This window comes from Macaca mulatta, chromosome X (genome assembly GCF_049350105.2).
Source record: "Macaca mulatta isolate MMU2019108-1 chromosome X, T2T-MMU8v2.0, whole genome shotgun sequence".
Classification (NCBI taxonomy): Eukaryota; Metazoa; Chordata; class Mammalia; order Primates; family Cercopithecidae; genus Macaca; species Macaca mulatta.
In genome coordinates this window covers 161,795,395-161,823,365 of record NC_133426.1, presented here as the reverse complement: position 1 = coordinate 161,823,365, position 27,971 = coordinate 161,795,395, and the positions used below count along the sequence as shown (strand labels likewise).

General features: G+C 38.5%; 2 protein-coding genes across 7 annotated transcripts in view; one reads left to right on the top strand and one right to left on the bottom strand.

The window, feature by feature from the left end:
- SPRY3 (sprouty RTK signaling antagonist 3) overlaps positions 1-3,897 on the bottom strand; it is a 166,400-nt gene extending 162,503 nt beyond the window's left edge. Inside the window, exon 1 of the mRNA XM_028842203.2 lies at positions 3,836-3,897. The gene's annotated coding sequence lies outside the window, so the exon portion shown is untranslated. The remainder of the gene's footprint in view (positions 1-3,835) is intronic.
- The window catches only part of TMLHE (trimethyllysine hydroxylase, epsilon), a 103,782-nt gene continuing 79,332 nt past the window's right edge, over positions 3,522-27,971 (top strand). For 4 of the 6 annotated variants that reach the window (XR_013412908.1, XM_077989017.1, XM_077989015.1 and 1 more), the window contains exon 1: positions 3,522-3,691. The gene's annotated coding sequence lies outside the window, so the exon portion shown is untranslated. Of the gene's footprint in view, positions 3,692-5,315; positions 5,446-27,971 lie in introns of all 6 variants that reach the window. The other 2 variants (XM_077989016.1, XM_077989018.1) reach the window with 1 other exon arrangement.

Sequence of the window (27,971 nt, the reverse complement as noted above, 5' to 3'; positions counted from 1 at the left end):
TTACCTACGATAGATCTCTAGATTTGTAACTCCATCTCGGCATCTGCTTTTCAGAGGACCTGATCTGGCTTAGTGTCTCTCTTCAGTGGTTGAATCTGTAATATGAAAATCTAGGAAGGTGTCCGTAACCATATCTACTGTTACATGGACTTGGGAACAAAAAGAGCTTGAGAGGAGTGGGGAGGAAAGCAAGGGAGGGAGCGAAGGCGAGAGAGAGAGAGAGAGAGAGACAGAGAGAGAGAGACAGAGAGAGAGAGAGAGCGCGCGCAGATAAATGTGCAGGGAAGAATAGGGGTAAAAGAATGATAGAGTCAATGTCATTGGAATCCTTGTTTTTGACAATTCTTGAGACCTAACTATACCTTGCCTTTTTAAAAGTTTTGATTGTTCCAATCCTTCTTGAGTTCTGTGAAACACCTTATTATCTTCCCATAAATTTCTCTCTTTGGCTTGTTAGTTTCAGGTAGGTTTTGACAACTTTTAACTAGTGAGTAATAACTAATACTTCTTCACTGCAAAATTAATTATATAGGTTACTAAGTTTATGCTGAATCACATTTCTGTTGAGAGTCAGAAATGTTCATATCCCCAGAGTCAGAAATGTTCATAACCCCAGACACAAATTAATATACCCTTCAGCTTTACCAAATTTTTGTCCATGAGTAGGTGAGGAAAATTTTGTATGGTCTAGATGATTTCTGCAAAGTTTTAGCATTTATTTGTTTCTGTATAGGGTACATAGCAGAATTCTTGTCATAGACCAAAGTTTCAGCCAAATTCAACATTGCACTGTGTCCAGAATATTTATTTTCTGGCTAAAGTCACTACTTTCATTATAAATCTTCCTTATTTTTTTAACTCTTTCAAAGATCACTAGTAGTTAGTTCTTTTAAAGACCATCTTTGATAAATCAAAGTTCAAAATCACAATTAACACATAGTTTTAACCACATTTCAAGAACTCAAGGTTATGAATATGATTAGAGATCATTAAAGCTTCACTGAGATGCTGATAAAACCAAGGTATAGATGTTAGTCAAAGATGATGACTCTCAGACATCATTTAATACAGTAGTCTATGCAAGAGATGGTGATAATTTGGCCTAGAGCAAGGGTCTAAAAATTACTGTCCACAGGGCAAATCCTGCCTCTTGCCTGTTTTTGTAAATAAACTTTTTTTTTGTTTTGTTTTGTTTTTTTGTTTTTTTGTTTTTTGAGACGGCGTCTGGCTCTGTCGCCCGGGCTGGAGTGCAGTGGCCGGATCTCAGCTCACTGCAAGCTCCGCCCCCCGGGTTTTTACGCCATTCTCCTGCCTCAGCCTCCCGAGTAGCTGGGACTACAGGCGCCCGCCGCCTCGCCCGGCTAGTGTTTTGTATTTTTTAGTAGAGACGGGGTTTCACCGTGTTCGCCAGGATGGGCTCGATCTCCTGACCTCGTGATCCGCCCGTCTCGGCCTCCCAAAGTGCTGGGATTACAGGCTTGAGCCACCGCGCCCGGCCGTAAATAAACTTTTATTGGAACATACCTACATTCATTCATTTAGGTATTGTCTGTGACTTCTTTCACTCTATGAAAGCAGAATTTAATACTTGGAGACAGAGACTGTATGTGACTCAAAAAGCCTAAAATATTTACCAGCTGACCTTTCACCAAAAAAAAAAAAAAAAAAAAGCCAAACTCTGGTCCTGAATGTTAGCAGTACAGTGAGGGACAAATGCATGAGCAGATTATATTTTGGAAGCAGAACAAGAACAAGTTTGGTGTGTTCTAGGAATAGCTGGTGTGGCGGGAACACAAAAAGACCCAGATACTATTGTTTTTTTTCTATTTTGTTTTCTAGCACATTTGTACCTATTGCTTTTATTCAGCTATTCATTCATTCCAAAAATATTAAGAAGTTCCACTCTGTGTCATACACCATGTGACCTGCTACACACACACACACACACACACACACAGAGGAAACAGTAAAATATCTGACTTTTATTTTATTACAAGCAAAATTTATATTTTATTAAAAGTAAAATATCCAGGCTCCCTAGAGTCTGGAACCAGATTACCTAGGTTTGAATCTCAGCTCTAAAATTTAACTGCCCTGTGATCCTGGTGAAAATTGCTTAACCTATCTGTGCCTCGGTTGCCTTATCCTTAAAGTAGAAATAATATCATCTACCTTAAGTGTTTGATATAAAACACTTAGCCTAGTGTTTAGCATATAGTGAACATTTTATAAATGTTGGTTACTATTATTAAGGAAACTTGCTTCTTTTACTGACTCAAACAAACAGGTGTTGTCTATCAAACTCTTGCCTTTTCTGAGTACTTTGTGTTGATTTCAGCTTACCTTTAGTGAGCTCATTCACTCTAATTGCTACAGTTATGATCTTCCTATTACAGGACATTGGATCATGCTGTTGTTTCTGCCTAAAACTTTTTTCGTTTTCCCATTTGCCTGGCCAACTCCAATTTGTTCTTTAAACATAAGGGCATAAGGGCATGGACTATATCTGGACTTTGTTTATCATTTTACACCCAGAGCTTAGTGCAGTGCCTGGCATACAGTAGGCACTCATTAATGTTTATTGCATGAACGAATACCAGTCAGACTAAATCTAGATTCTTATTGTATTTAATTTTTCCTCTTTATGTTACATTCATACTCTGGATATGTCCTTTTGCTTACACCCTGGTTCCAGAAATTTTTCAACAAATATTTATTAAATATATAGACATTTTAGACTGTGCTTGGAGAACAAATATGAAAAATACAAGTTTTCTACTCTCAAGAAGCTACTTATTCATTAGAGGACAATGACATGCAGAAAGAGAAATTATAATCTAGAATAAGTGGTACTCATGAGGTCTGTAGGAGATCCATTGAGCATACTGGACCCAGGGAAAAGAAGAATACAAACTTATTTGGGAAAGATAGGGAAGGCTTCACAGAGGAGGTACTATCTAAATTGAGTCAAAAATAACGAGTAGCCGTTTTCCAAATAAACAAGTGTGGGGTAAGAGCATTCATGGCAGAAGGAATTCCAGAGCAAAGGTGTGGAGGCTTTTTCCTCTTTTGTTGATCCTGACTTCTACAAACCAATTCCTTTATTGCTTTTTTGACATTAGATTAACACTTTTAATCTCGAATCAATATAATCCTGCACAATTTCCCATTTTTAGAATATATGCATTTTTCGTTCCTAATGGGTATTCCCTTCTAGTGCTCACTGTACATAGCACTGTATCTGGACCCTGGGTTCAAGATGCTCAGCTGAATCGATGGGAGTAACGAGCGGTATATGACGACCATAAAGTCAAGAAAGTGGTGGAAAGGTAGTAGAATTTTAGTTCTAGTAAACCTTTATAAACCACCATAAATAGAAGCACCTATGGCTTCATATCTGTTTAATAAAGGCGATTGACTGCCCCGGCCCAATCCTTCAGAATGGGAGAGTGACGCCCTAGCACCGGGCGAAGTCCCGGGCGCCAGAGGCACCCACCCCGCACAGCCGGAAGGAGTGGGGCGGGGCCTAGAGGCTCTCCGCTGGGCCCGAGCGGGCTGGGGGAGGGGAGCGTCGGGTCGACGGTTTTGGGGGTGAAAAGGCAAAAGGCGGGTGAAAGGCTGCCTCCCGAGGCTCTCCTTGCTTGGAATTCTGCCCACTCTGCGAAGTTAGGAGTCACGACCTCCAGCACAGGTGGGTTCCGTCCCGTGGGTCAGGGAAGGGGTGTCCCGATGGGTGCTGCGGGTGGGTTTGCCCAGGCGCTGGCTTTCAGGCCTGTCGCAGTGGGCGGCGGAGGCTCTCACCCGGGCTGCTGGGCCCAAGGGCGGTGGTACTCACCTTAACCCTGGCGGAGGAGAAGGCCACTCCTGCCTTGCCGCAGGGCTGTCGTCACGATCTGTGCCAGTTGCGCTACAGAGTCTGCCCGGAGATCAGCGTGAGGCCAGATGGGCCCAGCGCTCAGGAAGAGCTGGAAGAGCTGGAGCAAGCTGGCGTTGGGACTGACGCCCAGTGTACATTGTTTCAATCTCGGTCGAACTTTACAGCCCTGGATCTGTCACTGACTTGGTGTTTAGCTTTCAGCGAGTCCCTGCCCTCTCCCTGCCTCACTTTGTTCGGCAGTAGAGTGGAAGGTGGAACTCAGCTGTCTACAAGATCTTGCAGCACTTTCTTTCGTTCTCATATCAACTAATGTTCTCTGCCCAGATTTTACCCTTTGTCTGCCCCTCTGAAGCAAGGCACTGGGTAAGTTAGGCTAGGAAGTTTTCTTTCTCTTCCGAAAACAATGGAAAAGCCTTTAAATACTCCTGACTGCCCTGGAAACGACATTCAAACCATTAATTGAATGTCAACTCTAAAGAATGTGTTTCTGAATGCCATACTATTAAACATTTTAACCAGATGATTGCCTAAAATGATGTGTGTTGAGTGGACATAGTACACTGCCTAGCAAAAGTCTCATGATAAACAAGTTGGGTGCTTTAACTCAGTCGCTGAAAGAAAAACTTGAGCTCTCATATTTAAGAAACACCTTCATAATCCACTCCCATGCAGTAGTCTTTTAGTGTTGCTTGTAGCTTGGTTTGCCCTTTCAGGACACACTGTAGTAAAAATTACATACACTTTATTTTACATTAAGTTAACTATAAACAGAAAGGCCTATAAACATTATGGATCAACATTTTGGTGTCAACTTCTGGTTTCTCCTCATCAAGGAACTGGTGATAATGATAATGGTGACCATATATTATGCAAAATACTATAATTGTCACAACCACCCCAAGACATTAAGTATGGTTATTTATCATAAGTGTTAAAAATCTTATACTTTATCTCATAAACAGTGTGATGAACGGAATGTTTACTGCAGTGGTTGACTCTGGGGGCTTGTTTAGTGTGCCCCACCTAGTTCTTTATTTCTTGGAAGCTTGGACTGGAACAGATCACTTCCTTGTTTTGGCGTCTGTTTCAGGAACCACCATTTGTTCTGTATTTCTGCTTGTCAACCCTGGGAACAACAGTAAAACCAGCCAAGCAGATCACTTGGTGTTTACAGTATTTCTGACAGCTGTGTTTTCTGCCTCCAAGGGGTGGGAGGGGGACCCCTAGATTAATAAACCTCTTTGTTGGGAAGAGTCTCTTCCTGCTTGGAGCAAAACAGAACGCAGATCCATCAGTTGGGCACCACTGTGGTCCCCTTTCTATAACACTAAGCATCCCCCATGCTCATATGGGCTGTACATGCACCTGCCATTGCCCTGTGTAAAGATTTACAGGATAAGAAACCCTTGAAAGAACTCAGCCTGCTCCATACCTGTAGGTTCTAGGGAAGGAGTGACTGATATGTAGGTGAGCGTTCTTCTGGACGAGAGAAAGACCTCATGATTCCCCAAATGGTTTGAAAAGTGAGAAGAAAATTGTGCTGGACATCTACTGAGCCAACCTTAAGGGTGAGTTTTCTACTGGCTATTTGGCAGGACCTGATGTCTGCCTCGTTTAGCCATATTTTTACTCTATTCATCATACTCTGTTCGTTCACTCCAAAGGCAATCAATGAATGTCAACTCTGTGCCAGGATGCTGATCCATTCACTGAGATTGGCAGCACGGGAGGACAGCCAGTTCGGGAGGACAACAGGAATTCAACTTTAAGCATACTCAGTCTGAGGCCTCCTCACCTTTCCCCACTCCCTATATCTAACCACTACAAAATCTTGTCACTTCTACATCTTGAATATTTAAAAAATCCATCCACTTCTCTTTGCCCCTATGGCCACTCCAGATTTCAAGCCAGCAACATTCTTTTTTAATTGATTTTAAAATTTTTATTTTAAAAGACCAAATGGTTGCTTGACCTTCGACTCTCATGAGAAAACCACAACCCTTACTGTCACCACCACCACCACCACCACAGCAACAACAACAAACAACCTAATGACCTCTGTGTGATCCCTAATAAATTGGCAAAGTAAAGAGATGAATGTTCTCTTTTGTTTTCTTGATGCTGAATGTGTTTAAAAACATGTTTAGGATAATTAGCGTGCCCTAAAATTCATGTATTTAAAGTGATTTTATAAATTTATTGGGTGGTGCAACCATCACTACAATCTAATTTTAGAACACTTGCATCACGTCAGTGACATCTTCCTTGACCATTTGCAGTCAGTCTTCATTACCACTCCCAGCATCAGACAACCAGTAATCTACATTCTGTGCCTACGGATTTGCCTATCCTGAAAATTTCATCTAAATAATGTCTCCAAAGTTTATTAATGTTGTGGCATATATAAATACTTCATTCCTTTTTATAGCTGAGTGATATTCCATTGCATCAGTATACTACATTTTGTCTATCTAGTCATCAGTTGATGGACACTTGGATTGTTTCTATCTTTTGGCTATTGTGAATAAAGCTGCTATAAACATTTGTGTACAAGTTTTTGGGTGGATGTTCATTTTCAATTCTCTTGGTTAAACACCTATGAGTGGAATTACTTGGTCATATTATAACTGTATGTTTAATTTTCTGCCAAACTGTTTTCCCAAGGGGCTGTACTATTTTACAGTTGTTAGATTTATATGAACTACTAGCAATGTATTTCTTCACATCATCACCACTTTTGTTATTTCCCCGTTTTTTTTTTTCAAATGTGTAGCTATTCTTGTGGGTGTGGAGTAGTATCTCATTGTGATTTAGATTTGCATTTCCCTAATGGCTAATTGAGCATCTTTTTATTTGATTGTTAGATATTTGTATATGTTCTTTGGAGAAATGTCTCCTCACATATATTGCCCATTTCTGATTAGGTTGTTTCCTTACTATTGAGATGTAAGAGTTGCTTATATACAAGTCCTTTATCAGATATGTAGTTTGAAAATATTTTCTCCAAGTGTATGGTTTGTCTTTTCATTTTCTTACTATCGTATGTTGAAGAACAAAGGTTTTTACTTATTTTACTTTTATTTTAGTTTCAGAGGTACAGGGCCAGTTGGTTCTATAGATAAATTGTGTGTCACAGGGGTGTGGCGTACATATTATTTCATCACACAGGCAATAAGCATAGTACCCAATAGGTAGTTTTTTGATCCTCACCCTCCTCCTAACCTCCATCCTCAAGTAGACCCCAGTGTCTGTTGTCCCCTTGTTTGTGTCCATGTGTACTCAACATTAGCTCCCATTTATAAATGAGAACATGTGGTGTTTGGTTTTCTGTTCCTGTGTTACTTTGCTTAGAATAATGGCCTCCAACTCCATCTATGTTGCTGCCAAGGACATGATCTCATTCTTTTTATGGCTGCTTAGTATTCCATGGTGTATATGTACCAAATTTTCTTTATCCCATATACCATTGATGGGCATTTAGGTTGACTCCATGTTGTTGCTGTTGTCAGTAGTGCTGTGAAGAACATATGCATGCATGTGTCTTTATGGCAGAATGATTTATATTTCTTTGGGTATATACCCAATAATGGATGGCTGGGTCAAATGGTAGTTCTGTCTTAAGTTCTTTGAGGAATTGTCAAACTGCTTCCCACAGTGGCTGAACTAACTGACATTCCCAGCAGCAGTGTATAAGTGTTCCCTTTTCTTTGCAACATTCAACATCTGTTATTTTTCACTTTTTAATAATAGTCATCCTGACTGGTGTAAGATGGTATTTCATTGTGGTTTTCATTGATTAGTGATGTTGAGCATTTTTACATATGCTTATTGACCACATGTGTGTCTTCTTTTGAAAAGTGTCTATTCGTATCCTTTGCCCACTTTTTAATGAGGTTGTTTGGTTTTTGCTTGTTAATTTAAGTGCCTTATAGAGTCTAGATATTAGCACTTTGTCAGATGCCTAGTTTGCAAATATTTTCTCCCATTCTATGTGTTGTCTATTTACTCTATTGATAGTTTCTTTTGCTGTACAGAAGTCCTTCAGTTTAACTAGGTGCTATTTATCAATTTTTGTTATTGTTGCCGTTGCTTTTGATGTCTTTGTCATGAAATATTTGACAGGGCCCATGTCTAGAATGGTATTACCTAGGTCTTCTTCAAGGGTTTTTATGGTTTTAGCTGTTACATTTAAGTCTAATCCATTTTGGTTGATTTTTGTATATGGTGTAAAGAAGGGGTCTGGTTTCTATCTTCTACACACAGCAACCAGCAATCCTAGCACCATTTGTTGAATAGGGAGTATTTACCCCATTACTTGTTTTTGTCAGTGTCAAAGATCAGATGGCTGTAGGCACACAACTTTATTTCTGGGCTCTCCATTTTGTTCCATTGGTCTATATGTCTGTTGTTGTACCAGTACCATGCTCTTTTGGTTACTGTAGCCTTGTATAGTTTGAAGTCAAGTAATGTGATGCTTCCAGGTATGTATTTTTGCTTAAGATTTCTTTGGCTATTTGGGCTCCTTTTTGGTTCCATATGAATTTTAGAATAATATTATTTTAATTATGTGAAGAATGTCATTGGTAGTTTGATAAGAATAGCATTGAATCTATAAAATGCTTTGAGCGGTATGGCTATTTTAACAATATTGATTCTTCCTATCCACGAGCATGGAATTATTTTTCATTTGTTTGTATCATCTCTGATTTCTTTCAGCAGTGTTTTGTAATTCTCATTGCAGATATCTTTCATCTCCCAGGTTAGCTGTATTCTCAGGTATTTTATTCTTTTTATGGCTATTGTGAATGGGATTGCATTCTTTATTTGGTTCTCAGCTTGGACATTATTGATGTATAGAAATGCTACTGATTTTTGCACATTGATCTTGTAGCCTGAAACTTTGCTGAAGTTGTTGATATGATCTTGGAGATTTTTGTCAGAGACTATGGGGTTTTCTATGCATAAAATCATATTGTCTGCAAACAGAGATAGTTTGACTTCCTTTCTTCCTATTTGAGTGCCTTTTATTTCTTTCTTTTGCCTGATTGCTCTGGCCAAGACTTCCCATAGTATGTTGACAGTGGGCATCCTTGTCTTGTTCCAGTTCTCAGGGAGAATGCTTCCAGTTTTGCTCATTCAGTATATGTTGGCTGGGGGTTTGTCATAGATAGCTCTTATTATTTTGAGGTATGTTCCTTCAGTGCCTAGTTTGTTGAGAGTTTTTAATATGAATGGATACTGAAATTTATCAAAAGCCTTTTCTGCATCTGTTGAAATGAACATGTGGTTTTTGTTTTTAGTTTCGTTTATGTGATTAATAACATTTATTGATTTGCAAACATTGAACCAACCTTGCATCCCAGGGATAAACCCTGCTTGATCTTGGTGAATTAGCTTTTTGGCATGCTACATTCTTCACGGATATTGGCCTGAAGTTTTCCTTTGTTGTGGTGTCTTTGCCAGGTTTTAGTATCAGCATGCTACTGGCCTCAAAGAAGGAGTTAGGAAGGAGTCCCTCCTCAATTCTTTGGAATAGTTTCAATAGGAATGGTACCAGCTCTTCTTTTATGTCTGGTAGAATTCAGCTATGAATCCTTCTGTAACTGCGTTTTTTTCTGGTTTGTAGGCTTTTCATTACTGATTCAATTTTGGAACTTGTTAGTGGTCTGCTCAGGGTTTGAATTTCTTCCTGGTTCAGTCTTAGGAGGTTGTATGTTCCAGTAATTTATCAGTTTATTCTAGGTTTTCTAGTTTGTGTGCAGAAAGGTGTTCATAATAGTCTCTGATTTTTTTTTTTTTTTTTTTTGGTATTTCTGTGGGGTTGGTGATGATGTCCCCTTTATCATTTTCATTTTTGATTACTTATGTCTTCTCTTTTTTTCTTTGTTAGTCTAGCTAGCAGTCCATCTTATTTATTCTTTAAAGAAACCAGTCTTATTGATTTCATTGATTTTTTTAAATCATTGAATGTTATAATCTTTCCTCTTGATACTGTTTTAGCTGTGTCTCAGAGATTCTGGTATGTTGTATCTTTGTTGTCATTAGTTTCCAAGAATTTATTGATATCTGACTTAATTTCATTGTTTACTCAAAAGTCATTCAGGAGTAGGTTGTTTAATTTCCGTGTAATTTTACAGTTTTGACCAATCTTCTTGGTATAGATTTCTATTTTTATTGTGCTGTGGTCAGAGAATGTGGCTGGTATGATTTTTGTTGTTGTTGGTTTTAATTTGCTGATAATTGTCTTATGGCTGACTGTGTGGTCGATAGAGTATGTGCTATTTGCAGATGTGAAGAATGTATAGTCTGTTGTTTTCAGGTGGATTGTTGTGTAGATGTCTGTTAGCTCCACTTGATCAAATATTGAGTTCAGGTCCCAAATATCTTTGTTAGTTTTCTGCCTCGAGGATCTGTCTAATACTGTCAGTGGGGTATTGAAATCTCCCACTATTATTTTACAGTTATCTAAGTTTCTTCATAGGTCTCTGAAAACTGGTTTTATGAATCTGGGTGCTCCTGTGTTGGCTGCATATATATTTAGGATAGTTAAGTCTTCTTGTTGACTCTTTACCATTTGTAATGTCCTTCTTTGCCTTTTTTCGTCATTGTTGGTTTAATGTCTATTTTGTCTGAAATTAAAATAGTATCCCTGCTTTTTTTTTTTTGTTCTTTGTTTGCTTTGTAGGTTTTTCTCCATCCATTTACTTTGAGCCTATGGGTGTCATTGTATGTGAGATGGGACTCTTGAAGACAGCATACCACTGGGTCTTGCTTCTTTATCCAACTCGCCACTTGGATACCTTTTAATTTTGGCATTTAGCCATTTACACTTAAGATTAATATTGATATGTGCAGATTTAATCCTGGCATCTTGTTGTTAGCTAGTTATTATGTACACTTGATCGTGTGGTTGCTTTATAGTGTCAGTGGTCTATGTATTTAAGTGTTTTTTTGTGGTGGCCAGTAATGGTCTTTTGTTTCCATATTTAGCACTCCCTTTAAGGACCTCTTGTAAGGCAGGTCTGATGGTAATGACTTCCCTTAGCATTTGCTTGTCTAAAAAAAGATCTTATTTCTCCTTTACTTATGAAGCTTAGTTTGGCTGGATATGAAATTCTTGGTTGTAGTTTCTTTTCTTTAAGAATGCTGAATCTAGGCCCCCAATCTCTCTTGACTTGCAAGATTTCTGCTGAAAGGTCTGCTGTTAGCCTGGTGGAGCATCTGATGACTATGTGTCTTGGGGATGGTCCTCTTGTATAGTTATTGCAGTGGTTCTCTGAATTTCCTAAATTTGAATGTTGGCCTTTCTAGTGAGGTTTGGGAAATTTTCTTGGACAGTAGTATGTTTTTCAGCTCTATCATATGAGTTTGGTTCTTTCTTAAAATGACCATTTCATCTTTCAGCTCCTGTATTGTGTTTCTGTAATCCTTAAATTCCTTGGATTCAGTTTCCACTTTCTCATGGATCTCAAATGATCTTAATTCCTATCCACATTCTGAATTCTGTATCTGCTATTTTAGCCATTTCAGCCTGGTTAAGAATCCTTGCTGGGGAACTAGTGTTGTTTGGAGGAAAAAAGACACTCTGGCTTTGTGAGTTGTCAGCGTTTTTGTGCTGGTTCTTTCTCCTCTGTGTGGGCTAATGTTTCTTTAACTGTGGTGTAATTTGAGTATAGTTAGTTGATCTCATTTCCGGACATTATCAGAGTGCTGGTGCTTTGTGCGGGTCTTTATTTGTAGCTGAATTCTCGTCCTTGGTTTCACAGAGGGATATATTAACTAAGTATTTTTGGTGTCAAAATTTGGGCTGTGATCCAGTAGATGGTGCTTAAGTATAATGGCCATTAGGCTCTTGCTCAGCCATGTGACTCCTCTATTTCCTTGTGTTTGCAGCCGTACTCCCTCTTAGTGCTCTGAGGGTGTGGGCTCCTCTCCCACTTGAATGCTGGCTGCAGAGCTTGGCTTGACACTCTTGGGCTTCACATGCAGCCTTTGGGTGAACTCAGACTTTGTGTTCCCTCCCCAGCTTGGGAGAAGCAGGGGCAGGGACCTTGGCAGTGGCAATTGCAGAGGGCCTTTCACTTGTCTTTTGGGTCTCCACTCCAGAGAAATGCAGAGATACTATCATTTGGAGCATTCATCCTGGGGTGGAGTGGCTGCATTGTGGGCCTGAGCCAGGGGGCCCTGCCTGGTGATGAATGGGGAGAGGGAGAAGGGAGCTCACAGGGAAGACAGACTAGCCTCTTCTCCTTTGGTTGGCTGTGGCATGATGGAGGTATGAGTACAACACTCAGGGTGTTTGTTCCTTCCCCAATCCAAGGGCAGCAAGGGCAGTACCACTGCAGTGGCAGTCTCAAAGGGCATTTCATTTGCCTCTGGGAGCTCTACCCCAGAGCAACACAAAACCACTGACAATGGGAATGTTCAGCCAGCAGGTAGGGCAGTTGTTCTGTGGGCCCAAGCCAGGGGCCCTGCTTGGTGAAGACCAGGGGGTTGGAGGCTCACAGAGATGAGAGACTTGGCTCTATTCTGTATGGCAACTGTGGCATGTTAGAGGTGCAAGTAAATCCCTCAGGCTCTTTATTCCTTCCCCAGTCTGAGGGCAGCAAGGACAGAGCTGCTACAATGGCAGTGGCAGAGGGGCTGTCAGTTCTTTATTTTTGATAAAATCCAAGTTATCTTTTTTCTTTTGTCAATTGTGTTTTTTGGTGTTGTATCTAATAATTCTTTGCCTAACCCAATATCTTGAAGGTTTTCCTATATTTCTAAAAGTTTTATAGTTTTACCTCTTTCATTTATGTCTTTGATTCATTCTGAGTTATTTTGTATATGGTGTAAGGTGAAGGTCTTCATTAATCTTTTTGCATATGGATATCCAGTTGTACTATCATCATTTGTTGAAAAACTAACCTTTTCCTGTTGAATTGCCTTGGAACCTTTTTTGAAAACCAATCGACCATAAATATAAGGGTTTATAGCTGAACTCTCAATTGTGTTCCATTAGTTTATATTTCTATTTTTATGCCAGTCCCTACTGTCTTGACTATTGTGGCATGGTAATATGTATTTAAATTGAGAAGGGTGAATCCTCAAATTCTGTTCTTCTTTTTCAACATTGTTTTGGGTATTCTGGTTTCTTTCCATTTCCATATAAATATGAGGATCATCTTGTCAATTTCTTCCTTCCTTCCTTCCTTCCTTCCTTCCTTCCTTCTTTCCTTCCCTCCCTCTCTCCCTCCCTCCCTCCCTCCCTCCCTCCCTCCTTCCTTCCTTCCTTCCTTCCTTCCTTCTTTCCTTCCTTCCTTCCTTCTTAGACAGGGTCTTGCTCTGTTGCTCAGGCTGGAGTGCAATGACACAATTGCAGCTCATTGCAGCCTCAACCTCCCAGGTTCAAATGATCCTCCCACCTCAGTCTCCTGAGTACCTGGGACTACAGGTGTGCACCACTATGCCTCGCTATTTTAACAATATTTTTGTAGAGATGTGGTCTCCCTATTTTGCCCAGGCTGGTCTCAAACTCCTGGGCTTAAGCCATCCTCCTGCCTTGGCCTCCCAAAACACTGGGATTATAGGCATGAACCATCATGCCCAGACTCTGCTTTGATTTTGGTAGAGATTGCACTGAATCTATACATCAGTTTGGGGTGAACTGCCAACTAACAGTATTGGATTTTTCAATCCATGAACTTGAAATACCTCTCAATTTATTCAGATCTTCTTTAATTTTCCTCAACAATGTTTTGTAGTTTTCAGTGTAAAAATCTTTCACTTTTTTTGTTAAATTTATTCCCAAATATTTTAATTTTTGGTACTGTTGTGAATTATTTTTATAATATCACTTTATGATTTTTTGCAAGTGTATAGAAATACAAATTGCCTTTGTACATATTGATTTGGTATCCTGTGACTTTGAGTAGAATTATTAGTTTTAATATTGTGTATGTATGTGTCCATGTGTACGTGTGCATGTGAGTGTGTGGGTATATTCCTTAGGGTTTTCTCATTCAGGATTATGTCAAGGACAGTTTTGCTTTTTTTCCCCAGCCTGAATACCTTTTACTTCTTTTCCTTGCCTAATTCCCCTGGCTAGCATCTCCAGTATAGTGTTGAATAGGAATGACAGGAGTGAACATCTTTGTTTTTTTTCTGGTCTTAGGGGAAATATTCAGTCCTTCATCACTAAATGTGATGTTAGCTGTGCATATTTTGTAGATGTTCTTTATCAGGTTGAGGAAGTTTTACTAATTGGTTGAGTTTTTATGTTTGATCATGAATGAGTGTTAGATTTTGTCAGATGGTTTATCTGCATCTATAGAAATGATCATGTGGTTTTTGTTCTTTATTCTACACGATACATTATTAACTAATGTAACATAGGGTATTACCTTAATTTGGGGGTGTTAAACGAAACTTGCCTTCCTGGAATAAATCTCTTTTTGTCATGATATACAATCCTTTTTGAAATACTGGTGAATTTGATTTGCTAACATCTTGTTAAGGAATTTTGCATTTGTATTCATAAGGGAAGTTGAATTGTAGGCTTCTTTTCTTATAATGTATTTGTTTTGTTTGATGTCAGAGACTAGCTTCATAGAATTAGTTGGGGAGAGTTTTGTTTCACATGTGTGTATGTTTATAATTATATATCTTCCTGATGAATAGACCCTTTCATCACTATAAAATGTCCATCTTTTTCTGTAGCACTTTTTTCTTAAAGTCTGTTTTGTCTGATATTAGATACCAGTCTAACCACTCCAGCTCTTTTATGGTTGCTCTTTGTTTTATATGATTTTTTCATTCTTTTATTCTTTTAACCTATTTATGTCTTCACATTTAAAGTGTGTGTGTCTTTCCATTATTGTAGTTGGCATATCCTTGGAGTGTGTTTTTCATCCCGTCTCACAATGTTTATGTTTTGATTAGACTGTTTAACCCATTTATACTTACAGATGTACATCTGGCTTTATTCATTTATTTCATTGTTTCTTGACTTCTTCGTTCCTCTGTTTCTCCTTTATTACCTTCTTTTATGTTATATAGCTAATTTCTTGTGTACCATTTAAATCCTTTTTTGATGTTTTTACTGTAATTTCTTTTTTTTTTTTTTTTTTTTTTTTTTTTTTTTGAGACGGAGTCTCACGCTGTTGCCCAGGCTGGAGTGCAGTGGCGCGATCTCAGCTCACTGCAAGCTCCGCCTCCTGGGTTCACGCCATTCTCCTGCCTCAGCCTCCTGATGTTTTTACTGTAATTTCTAGAGCTTTTTTATTGAATGCTCTGGGGATTACAATATGTATGTCAACTTGAAATAACCTACTTTAGATTAATAATAATTTAATTCAGCAACACAGGGAAGTTTTCTCCACCTATTCTTTGTGCTATTAATACAGTATATTTTACATCTTAATATGTTATAAGCCCAACAACACAGTTTTAAAAATATTGTTTTTGTAGTTTTCCTTTAAAAGAAAGTAAGAAAAGTATGTATTTTCTCTTTTATGTTTACTTATATAATTACCTTTACTAATCCTCTTTATTTCCTCCTATGGATTCAGGTTACCATCTGGTGTCATTTCCTTTTAGCTGAAGAACTTACTTTAGTATTTTTTGTAGGGTAGGTTTGTTAGCAATGAATTCTCTCTCTTTGTGTATTGTGGAATTTCTTTATTTCACATTCACTTTTGAAGGATAATTTTGCTGGATATAGAATTCTTAGTTGAAAATTTGGGGTTTTTTTCTTTCAGCATTTTGCTATTCCACTGCCTTCTGGCCTCCCCCACAGGGTGTGGCCTCTGATGCTTTTACTCAGTTTTTTTGATTGTTGTTGTTATTATGCTAGCTTCCAGGGGGTAACTGCTGGGCCATATTTTAGTGGTCATCCAATGATTGTTCATATGTTATGCTTAAACACCTTCTGCCAATGAGGAGGGTTCCACAGTTTGCTAAAAGTATCTATGTGTGGGCTGGGGCATGCATTCCAGATTTACACAGTTTAGAAATTACCTTCGCTATTACTTCCTGCTGTATAACACCTCACATTTAGGCAAAGTCTAGTAGATAAGTGAGGCACTCTTCAGTTTCTCCTGAGCATGTGCACAGACTTGGAGACCCCCAGGGATATGTAGGACCTTATTTAAAGCCCAGTATAGCTGTCTCATGCAGTAGATTACTCTGTTAAATTTTAGGCTGGTCTCTCGTTTGCTTCAACCAGTATTGCAACTTTTGTCAGCTGTGATGTTGGTCGTTCCCAGTTGATTAGTTCTTTGTGGTGGAGTCAAGTGTCTTGTGCCTCTAGTCAGTCATCTTGAAAAACTCTACCAGTTCCCTTTTTGTAACAAATATTTTGTACCAATTTCTTTATTAACCAGAAGTGAAGAAGTGAAATTCATAGATAACATAACCTACCTATACACATATTTAAAATATGAGCACAATGTCCTAACTGGAATTTAAAGGAAAAATTAAATGCAAGTGATTTATAATGATGTATTTAAATGTGTAAATGCTGAAACATGACTACCTGAAGAGGCCAAATATTTACATCTATACACTGATTGCCATGAATGTGACAGCTACAAATATAATACCACAAAGTGTAATTATCATTGGTGACATGATTTTCTAAAACAATAATCTTGGATAAATTTCTGAACAAAAGAAAATATACTATTCTCTCAATCTACTTGGTAGATTTACTCCTAGAAAATTCAGTATATAGTAAATTCATGCAAAAATACCATGTTTATATGTAACAAAAGGAGGTAGGTTCTGGCCTCTGGTAATTATAAACAGGTTTTTCATTTGTAGGCATGTCAAGGTTAATATTAAAAAGTTTAGGCAGGATTCTCTATTGCCTGGGACTGTCCTGAACACTTCAGGATGCCTAATATCTCTGATGCCACTAAATGTCAATGTCAATAATTCCCCTTCAATCATTGTGATAACCAACCTGCCCCATACACATTTCCAACACACTCCCTAGACATGGCAAGATGCCTGTTGATGGTGGCAAGATGCCTGTTGAAAACCACTACTTTAGGATAAAGTGTATGCATATCCTCAACTCTACTAGATAAAAAAACATCAAACTCATTTTCAACATGGTTGTATCAATTTTTGTCTCACTGTCAATATATAAATGGAAATACTTTTATATCTTATTTTTAAGTATGTTTGTTATGTTTCCATACCCCTTAACAGGCTAAGGAAGTTCCATTCTATGCCTAATTTACTAAGAGACTTTTTAAAAATATTGTGAATGAATATATTATCTATTTTTTTTCTGTACATATTGAAGTTAGTGTATTTTGCCTGTATCACCTATTAATTTGTTGAATTCTATAATATATTTTCTAAAATTTAAGCAACCTTGAACATGATGATTCATGTCTTTAATTTTTTTCTTGGATTTGCTCTGCTAATATATTTTGTTTGTGTTCCTGACAAGCATGTTTGTGAGTGAGATTGGTCTGTAATTGTGTTGTCTTGGTTTGATTTTGATTTAAACATTATACTTGCCTTAAACATGAGTATGGGTGTGTTTTCTCTTTATTTGTTCTCAGGAAGAGTTTGTATAATATGGAAGTACAGTTAACTCTTGAACAGTGTGGGGGTTAGGGCTTCTGACTCTTGCACAGTCGAAAATCCATGTGTAATTTTTTATTCCCCCAAACTTAACTACTAATAGCCTAATATTGACTGGAAGCCTCACTGATAACATAAACAGTCAATTAACACATGCTTTTATGTTATATGTATTATATACTGTATTCTTATGTGAAGATGAGAAGGCTGAGAAGGAGGACTAGAGGAGTTGACCTCACTGTCTCAGGAGTGGCAGAGGTGGGAGGGGTGGAGGAGGTGGAATGGAAGGCAGGAGAGACAGGAACACTCATTGTAACTACAGAAAAACATCATAATTTCTGTCTGTCTTTTTTGTTTATCATTTCTCTAAAAATTTTCTTGTATGGTACCAATTCTTCTACCATTTGCTTTAGTTTCAGTGCCCATATCATAGAAAAGTCCATCTTGTAAAAAATAAAAAAGCAGTCTTGAATACTCAGAACCCTTCTTCCGTATTGTCTAGTGTCAATTTCTTGTCTGGCACTGCTTCATCTACATCTTCCTCATCATCTGGCACTGTTTCGGAAGCACTCATCTCCATCAAGTCGTCATTTAAAAATTTTCAAATTCCTGTGGCATGGTATCTATTAGTTCTTGGACTTTTCCAATATTCCTGTCTTGAAACTCTTGACTCTTCCACCTGTTTTTGCCATATGTGCAATCTATTTCATGATTAACTTGATTGGCTCTGTCATAAGTCTATGAAGTCATGTACAACATCTGGACACAGTTTTCTGCAACAGAAGTTTATTGTTTGGGGCTTTATGGCTTTCATGCCTTTTTCTATAACAATGATGGCATCTTTTTTTTTTTTTGAAAAGGATTTTATTTTGAAGAATGTACAGGTTGAGTATTCCTTATCTGAAATGCTTGGCACCAGAAGTGTTTCAGATAGTTTTTTTTGGAATATTTGCATTATATACTTACCAGTTGAGCATCTTTAATCCCAAAATCCAAAATCTAAAATTCTACAGTGAGTATGTCCTTTGAGCATCTGTCAGTGCTCAAAAAGTTTCAGATTTTGGATTTTTGAATTTGGGATACTCAACTTGTATTAGCTTAGGTTAAAAATGCTTAAGAAACACTGAGCCGGGGGTGCCCAAGATGGCCAAATAGGAACAGCTCCAGCCTCCAGGTCCCAGCATGAGTGACACAGAAGATGGGTGATTTCTGTATTTTCAACTGAGGTACCGAGTTCATCTCACTGGGGTGTGTCAGATAGTCGGTGCTGGTCAGTGGGTACAGCCTAACCAGCGAGAGCTGAAGCAGTGTGAGGCATCTCCTCACCTGGGAAGTGCAAGGGGAAGGGAATTCCTTTTCCTAGCCAAGGGAAACTGAAACACACAACACCTGGAAAATCGGGTAACTGCCACCCTAATACTGCACTTTACCAAGGGTCTTAGCAAACGGCCCACCAGGAGATTATATCCCACTCCTGGTCTGGAGGGTCCCACGCCCACTGAGCTCCCTCATTGCTAGCACAGCAATCTGAGATCTAACTGCAAGGCGGAAGTGAGGCTGTGGGAGGGGCATGCACCATTGCAGAGGCTTAAGTAGGTAAACAAAGCCACCCAGAAGCTCGAACTGAGTGGAGCCTACCACAGCTCAAGGAGGCCGGCCTGCCTCTGTAGACTCCACCTTTGGGGACAGGGCATAGCTAAACAAAAAGCAGCAGAAACCTCTGCAGATGTAAATGTCCCTGTCTGACAGCTTTGAAGAGAGCAGTGGTTCTCCCAGCACAGAGGTTGAGATCTGAGAACGGACAGACTGCCTGCTCAAGTGGGTCCCTGACCCCTGAGTAGCCTAACTGGGAGACATCCCCCACTAGGTGCAGACTGACACCTCGCACCTCGCACGGCTGGGTACACCTCTGAGACAAAGCTTCCAGAGCAAGAATCATACAGCAACACTTGCTGTTCAGCAATATTCTATCTTCTGCAACCTCCGCTGCTGATACCCAGGGAAACAGGGTCTGGAGTGGACCTCAAGCAAACTCCAACAGACCTGCAGCTGAGGGTCCTGAATGTTAGAAGGAAAACTAACAAACAGAAAGGACACCCACACCAAAATCCCATCAGTACCTCACCATCATCAAAGACCAAAGGCAGATAAAACCACAAAGATGGGGGAAAAGCAGTGCAGAAAAGCTGGAAATTCAAAAAAACAGAGCACATCTCCCCCTCCAAAGGAATGCAGCTCATCGCCAGCAACAGAACAAAGCTGGACGGAGAATGACTTTGACGAGTTGAGAGAAGAAGGCTTCAGTCAATCAAATTTCTCAGAGCTAAAGGAGGAACTACGTACCCAGTGCAAAGAAACTAAAAACCTTGAAAAAAGAATGGAAGAATGGATAACTAGAATAAGCAATGCAGAGAAGTCCATAAACGAATGGATAGAGATGAAAACCATGACACGAGAACTATGTTACAAATGCACAGGCTTCAGTAACCGACTCAAATCAACTGGAAAAAAGATTATCAGTAATTGAAGATCAAATGAATGAAATGAAGCAAGAAGAGAAGTCTAGAGAAAGAAGAGTAAAAGGAAATGAACAAAGCCTCCAAGAAATATGGGATTATGTGAAAAGACTAAATCTGCATCTGATTCGTGTGCCTGAAAGTGACAGGGAGAATGGAACCAAGTTGGAAAACACTCTACAGGATATTTATCCAGGAGAACTTCCCCAACCTAGTAAGGCAGGCCAACATGCAAATTCAGGAAATACAGAGAACGCCACAAAGATACTCCTCGAGAAGAGCAACTCTAAGACACATAATTGTCAGATTCACCAAAGTTGAAATGAAGGAAAAAAACTTAAGGGCAGCCAGAGAGAAAGGTTGGGTTACCCAAAAAGGGAAGCCCATCAGACTAACAGCAGATCTCTTGGCAGAAACTCTCCAAGCCAGAAGAGAGTGGGGGCCAATATTCAACATTCTTAAAGAAAAGAATTTTAAACCCAGAATTTCATATCCAGCCAAACTAAGTTTCATAAGTGAAGGAGAAATAAAATCCTTTACAGACAAGCAAATGCTTAGAGATTTTGTCACCACCAGGCCTGCCCTACAATAGATCTTGAAGGAAACCCTATACCTGGAAAGGAACAACCAGTAGCAGCCATTGCAAAAACATGCCAAAATGTAAAGACCATCAATACTAGGAAGAAACTGCATCAACTAACGAGGAAAATAACCAGCTAATATCACAATGAGAGGATCAAGTTCACACATAACAATATTAACCTTAATTGTAAATGGACTAAATGCTCCAATTAAAAGACACAGACTGGCAAATTGGATAAAGAGTCAAGACCCATCAGTTTGCTATATTCGGGAGATCCATCTCACATACAGAGACAAACATAGGCTCAAAATAAAGGGATGGAGGAAGATCTACCAAGCAAATGGAAAACAGAAAAAGGCAGGGGTTGCAATCCTAGTCTCTGATAAAACAGACTTTAAACTAACAAAGATCAAAAGAGACAAATGAGGCCATTACATAATGGTAAAGGGATCAATTCAACAGGAGGACATAACTATCCTAAATATATATGCAGCCAATACAGGAGCACCCAGATTCATAAACCAAGTCCTTAGAGACTTACAAAGAGACTTGGACTCCCATACAATAATAATGGGAGACTTTAACACCCCACTGTTTATGACAAACCCACAGCCAATATCATACTTAATGGGCAAAAACTGGAAGCATTCCCTTTGAAAACTGGAACAAGACAGGGATGCCCTCTCTCATCACTCCTATTCAACATAGTGTTGGTAGTTCTGGCTAGGGCAATGAAGCAAGAGAAAGAAATAACAACAATAACATTAGACACATCAACGAGACAGAAAGTTAACAAAGATATCCAGGAACTGAACTCAACTCTGCACCAAGCAAACCTAATAGACATCTATAGAACTCTCCACCCCAAATCAACACCACATCGCACTTATTCCAAAATTGACCACATAGTTGGAAGTAAAGCACTCCTCAGCAAATGTAAAAGAACAGAAATTATAACAACCTGTCTCTCAGACCACAGTGCAATCAAACTAGAAGTCAGAACTAAAAAACTCATTCAAAAACGCTCAACTACATGGAAACTGAACAACCTGTTCCTGAATGACTACTGGGTACATAACGAAATGAAGGCAGAAATAAAGATGTTCTTTGAAACCAAGGAGAACAAAGATACAACATACCAGAATCTCTGGGACACATTTAAAGCAGTGTGTAGAGGGAAACTTATAGCACTAAATGCCCACAAGTGAAAGCAGGAAAGATCTAAAATCGACACCCTAACATCACAATTAAAAGAACTAGAGAAGCAAGATCAAACACATCAAAAGCTAGCAGAAGGCAAAAAATAACTAAGATCAGAGCAGAACTGAAGGAGATAGAGACACAAAAATCCCTCCAAAAAATCAACAAATCCAGGAGCTGGTTTTTTGAAAAGATCAACAAAATTGATAGACTGCTAGCAAGATTAATAAAGAAGAAAAGAGAGAAGAATCAAATAGACACAATAAAAAATGATAAAGGCGATATCACCACTGACCCCACAGAAATACAAACTACCATCAGAGAATACTATAAACACCTCTACGCAAATAAACTAGAAAACCTAGAAGAAAGGGATAATTTCCTGGACACTTACACTCTCCCAAGACTAAACCAGGAAGAAGTTGAATCTCTGAATAGACCAATAGCAGGCGCTGAAATTGAGGCAATAATTAATAGCCTACCAACAAAAAAAACTCTAGGACCAGATGGATTCATAGCCAGATTCTACCAAAGGTACAAGGAGGAGCTGGTACCATTCCTTCTGAAACTATTCCAATCAATAGAAAAAGAAGGAGTCCTCCCTAACTCATTTTATGAGGCCAACATCATCCTGATACCAAAGCCTGGCAGAGAGACAACAACAGAAAAAGAGAATTCTAGACCAATATCCCTAATGAACATCGATGCAAAAATCCTCAGTAAAATACTGGCAAACTGAATCCAGCAGCACATCAAAAAGCTTATCCATCACGACCAAGTGGGCTTCACCCCTGGGATGCAAGGCTGGTTCAACATACGCAAATCAATAAATGTAATCCAGCATATAAGCAGAACCAAAGACAAAAACCACATGATTATCTCAATAGATGCAGAAAAGGCCTTTGACAAAATTCAGCAGCCCTTCATGCTAAAAACTCACAATAAATTCGGTATTGATGGAACATATCTCAAAATACTGAGAGCTATTTATGACAAACCCACAGCCAATATCATACTGAATGGACAAAGACTGGAAGCATTCCCTTTGAAAACTGGCACAAGACAGGGATGCCCTCTCTCACCACTCCTATTCAACATAGTGTTGGAAGTTCTGGCTAGGGCAATCAGGCAAGAGAAAGAAATCAAGGGTATCCAATTAGGAAAAGAAGAAGTCAAATTGTCCCTGTTTGCAGATGACGTGATTGCATATTTAGAAAACCTCATTGTCTCAGCCCAAAATCTCCTTAAGCTGATAAGCAACTTCAGCAAAGTCTCAGGATACAAAATCAATGTGCAAAAATCACAAGCATTCTTATACACCAATAGCAGACAAAGAGAGAGCCAAATCATGAGTGAACTCCCATTTGCAATTGCTTCACATGGAATAAAATACCTAGGAATCCAACTTACAAGGGATATGAAGGACCTCTTCAAGGAGAACTACAAACCACTGCTCAGTGAAATATAAGAGGAAACAAATAAATGGAAGAACATACCATGCTCATGGATAGGAAGAATCAATATTGTGAAAATGGCCATACTACCCAAGGTAATTTATAGATTCAGTGCCATCCCCATTAAGCTACCAATGACTTTCTTCACAGAATTGGAAAAAACTGCTCTAAAGTTCATATGGAGCCAAAAAAGAGCCCTCATTGCCAAGACAATCCTAAGCCAAAAGAACAAAGCTGGAGGCATCACGCTACCTGACTTCAAACTACAGTACAAGGCTACAGTAACCAAAACAGCATGGTACTGGTACCAAAACAGAGATATAGACCAATGGAACAGAACAGAGCCCTCTGAAATAATACCACACATGTACAGCCATCTGACCTTTGACAAACCTGACAAAAACAAGAAATGGGGAAAGGATTCCCTATTTAATATATGGTGCTGGGAAAATTGGCTAGCCATGAGTAGAAAGCTGAAACTGGATCCTTTCCTTACTCCTTATATGAAAATCAATTCAAGATGGATTAGAGACTTAAATGTTAGACCTAAAACCATAAAAGCCCTACAAGAAAACCTAGGTAATACCATTCAGGACATAGGCATGGGCAAGGACTTCGTGTCTAAAACACCAAAAGCAATGGCAACAGAAGCCAAAATTGGCAAATCGGATCTAATTAAACTAAAGAGCTTCTGCACAGCAAAATAAACTGCCATCAGAGTGAACAGGCAACCTACAGAATGGGAGAAAATTTTTGCAATCTACTCGTCTGACAAAGGGCTAATATCCAGAACCTACAAAGAACTCAAGCAAATTTACAAGAAAGAAACAACCCCATCAAAATGTGGGCAAAGGTTATGAACAGACATTTCTCAAAAGAAGACATTCATACAGCCAACAGACACATGAAAAAATGCTCATCATCACTGGCCATCAGAGAAATGCAAATCAAAACCACAATGAGATACCATCTCACACCAGTTAGAATGGCAATCATTAAAAAGTCAGGAAACAGCAGGTGCTGGTGAGGATGTGGAGAAATAGGAACACTTTTACACTGTTGGTGGGACTGTAAACTAGTTCAACCATTGTGGAAAACAGTGTGGCAATTCCTCAAGGATCTAGAACCAGAAATATCATTTGACTCAGCCATCCCATTACTGGGTATATACCCAAAGGATTATAAATCATGCTGCTATAAAGACACATGCACACATATATTTATTGCAGCACTATTCACAATAGCAAAGACTTGGAATCAACCCAAATGTCCATCAGTGACAGACTGGATTAAGAAAATGTGGCACATATACACCATGGAATACTATGCAGCCATAAAAAAGGATGAGTTTGTGTCCTTTGTAGAGACATGGATGCAGCTGGAAACCATCATTCTTAGCAAACTATCAGAAGAACAGGAAACCAAACACCGTATGTCCTCACTCATAGGTGGGAACTGAACAATGAGATCACTTGGACACAGGATGGGGAACATCACACATCGGGGCCTATTGTGGGGAGGGAGGAGGGGGGTGGGATAGCATTAGGAGATATACCTAATTTAAATGACAAGTTAATGGGTGCAGCACACCAACATGGCACATGTACACATATGTAACAAACCTGCACGTTGTGCACATGTACCCTAGACATTAAAATATATATTTAAAAAAACAAGAAACACAGCCTATTTCAATGAGTTCATATACGTAGAATCAATGTATTCCTGATTATAGTCACTGTCAGGAATTAGGGAAACTACAGAAAACATAAGACGCACCAAAAGATTGGGGGATTGACAAACATATTTTGAAGAGTAAATTCTGAGAAGTTGGACAACCCTTGAAAGTATTAGATAATGTTAGCATTTAGGGGACAGTGTATTGGGCAACTGACTGAGGTTCCTAAGAATAAGTCATGTCAAAATAGCCTCATTTCTTTCTTTTGATACAAATGGGGGAATTCTTTAATGGTGTAATCCTTCCAGACTTTCATGATGTTCTCTTTATTGGGGTTCTCTTTCATAGCATTGACAATTCTTTCTATAGAGTACTGGGTGTAATGAGCCTTAAAGGCCCTTATGACCCTCTGATCTAGGGACTGAATTACAGACATTGTATTTGGAGGCAAGTAGACCCCTTAAACACCTTTGGTGTTGAACTCATGGGGTTCTGGGTGTCCAGGAACGTTGTCCAATATCAAAAGAACTGTAAAAGTCAGTATCTTACTGACAAGGTACTTTCTGACTGCAAGGAGAAAGCATCAATGGCACCAATCCAGAAAAAGGTTTCTTGTTGTCCAGGCTTTGTTGTACAGTCAAAATACTCACAACTGGTGTTTATCTTTTCCCTTCAAAGCTCGGAGATTAGCAGCTTTATAGATAAGGAAAATCCTGATCATAAACCTGACTGCATTTGCACAAGCCAGTAGAGTTAGCCTATCCATTCCTGCCTTAAATCTTGATACTCACTTAAGTATCTTCCTTACTAATAAATGTCCTTTGTGATATTTTTTTTTCCAGTATAGGGCACATTTATTTACATTAAAACCCTCCTCCTGTAGATAGCCTTTCTCCTCAGTGATTTTCTTAATGGTATCTCAGAAATCATCTGCTGCCTCTTAGTCAGTAGAAGCTGCTTCTCTTAACATTTTTAATGCCAAACCTTTCTGAAATTGTCAAACCATCCTTTGCTGGCATTAAATTTTCCAGGTTTAGATCCTTCACCTTTCGTTTGCTATTTCTTGTCATATAATCACTTCAATTTTCCTCAAATCATATTAGATTCTATAGGTATGCCTTTCTTATAGAAATCCTGTACCCATATAAAAACTGTATTTTCAATATGAGATAAAAAGGTATTTCACAAAAGGTACTACAAGGTTTTTGTGCTTGCTGGCATAGCTGCAGCCACAGTTTCATGAATTTTCTTTATTTACAATGGTCCTTAACTGGGTTTATTTATCTTGAAATGGTGGACAACCACAGTTGCAGACCTCAATCTACAGTATATATGAAGTAATTAAACATTTCCTTATAATATCATGACTTTTCTCTGCTTCTTGGGAGCACTTCCAACATCACTAGTGGCACTTTGTATGGATCCCATGGTGTTTACGGTTTATGGCATTGCACTAAATACAATGCAAAATATGTGAGAATCATGAGAGATCACTTCTTACTATGATATACAATTTACTGCAGACATGAACTGCTCTTGTGGAGATGATTAGCATCACACAGTTTTCTAAGTGGATACTCATAATACCTGAGTCCACCCACAGTGGCAATGAGAGGTATCTATGAAATTATTACAGTAGTATAACTATAGTAAATTTTATGCAGTTATGATTTAATACTGCATCTTTATATTTGTTTACATTTATCTTGACCATGAATGGCATCATGTACAGTCTGTGTGTGTAAATTTTGACAAATTTTAACTTTTTATAATATATTTGTACATATTTTATAGTAGTAAATCATAAAATGGACTATCATCTAAATATACTTTATGCATTCGTGACATACCCTTTTCTTAAATGTTTTATATTTTTAGGCCACATGGTTTGTAAGTTTTTGCAGATTGCTGCAAATTTCAAAAAAGTTTTCAAATATGTTGAAAAATTTCTGTGTATAAGTGGACCCATGCATTTCAAGCCATGTTGCTCAACAGTCAACTGTACTATAGATTTTTCACTTTGTTGTTATCATAAGGCTTACATAAAACATCTTATAATAGGTTAATTTAAGCTGATAACAACTTAATTTTTATCGCATACAACTCTACACTTTTATTCCCCTGAACACACACATTTTGGTTTTGGTGTCAAAATTTACAGCATTTTGTAATTTATATCCCTTGATAATTTATTTTAATTATGGTTATTTTTCATAGTTTTGACTTTTAGCCATTGTACTTGAGGTAAATTGCTTTACACACCATCATTATACTCCTAAAGTATTCTATATGTAACTGTATTACTTATACCATTAAGTTTTGCATTTTCATATGTTTTATGTTATTAATTAGTAGCCTTTTGTTTTAGCTTGAATAACTCCCTTTAGTAATTCCTGTAGGGCAGGCCTAATGGTGATGAACTCTCTTAGCTTTTGTTTGAGAAAGCTTTTCCTTCTCCCTCATTATTTTCTTTTTTTTAAAAATTTCTTCCTCATTTTTGAAGGACAGCTTTGCCAGTTAAAGTAATCTTGGTTGCTGGGTTTCCCCCTCCCCACTTTGGCACGTTGAATTTATCATCCCATTTTCTCCTGACCTGCAGAGTTTCTGCTAAAACATCTGATATGCTGATAGCCATATTGATATTCCCTTGTATGTGATGTGTTTCTTATATCTTGATGCTTTCAGAACTTTTGAAAGTTCTTGGTGAGCTCCTCTTTGGGTTTAATTTGATTGCAGGTCTGTATGCTTCCTTTGCCAGGCTTTTGGCATCTTTCCCCAGATTTAGAAAGGTTTTAGCCATTATTTCCTTAAATAGCCTTTCTCTCTGTTCTTCTTCATGTATTATTATTACACAAATGTTAAGTCTCTTGATGGTATTCCATAATTCTCATATGCTTTCTGCATTCTTTTTTCTTTTTGCTCTCTGACTGCATTATTTCAGATGCTCTGTCTTTGAGCTCACTGATTCTTTTTTTTTTCAGTTTGTAGAGCCTGCTACTGATATATTCTATTGAATTTTTCAGTTCATTCACTGAGTTCTTCATCTCTAAGATTTTTATTTTTAAAAAATTGTTTCTATTTC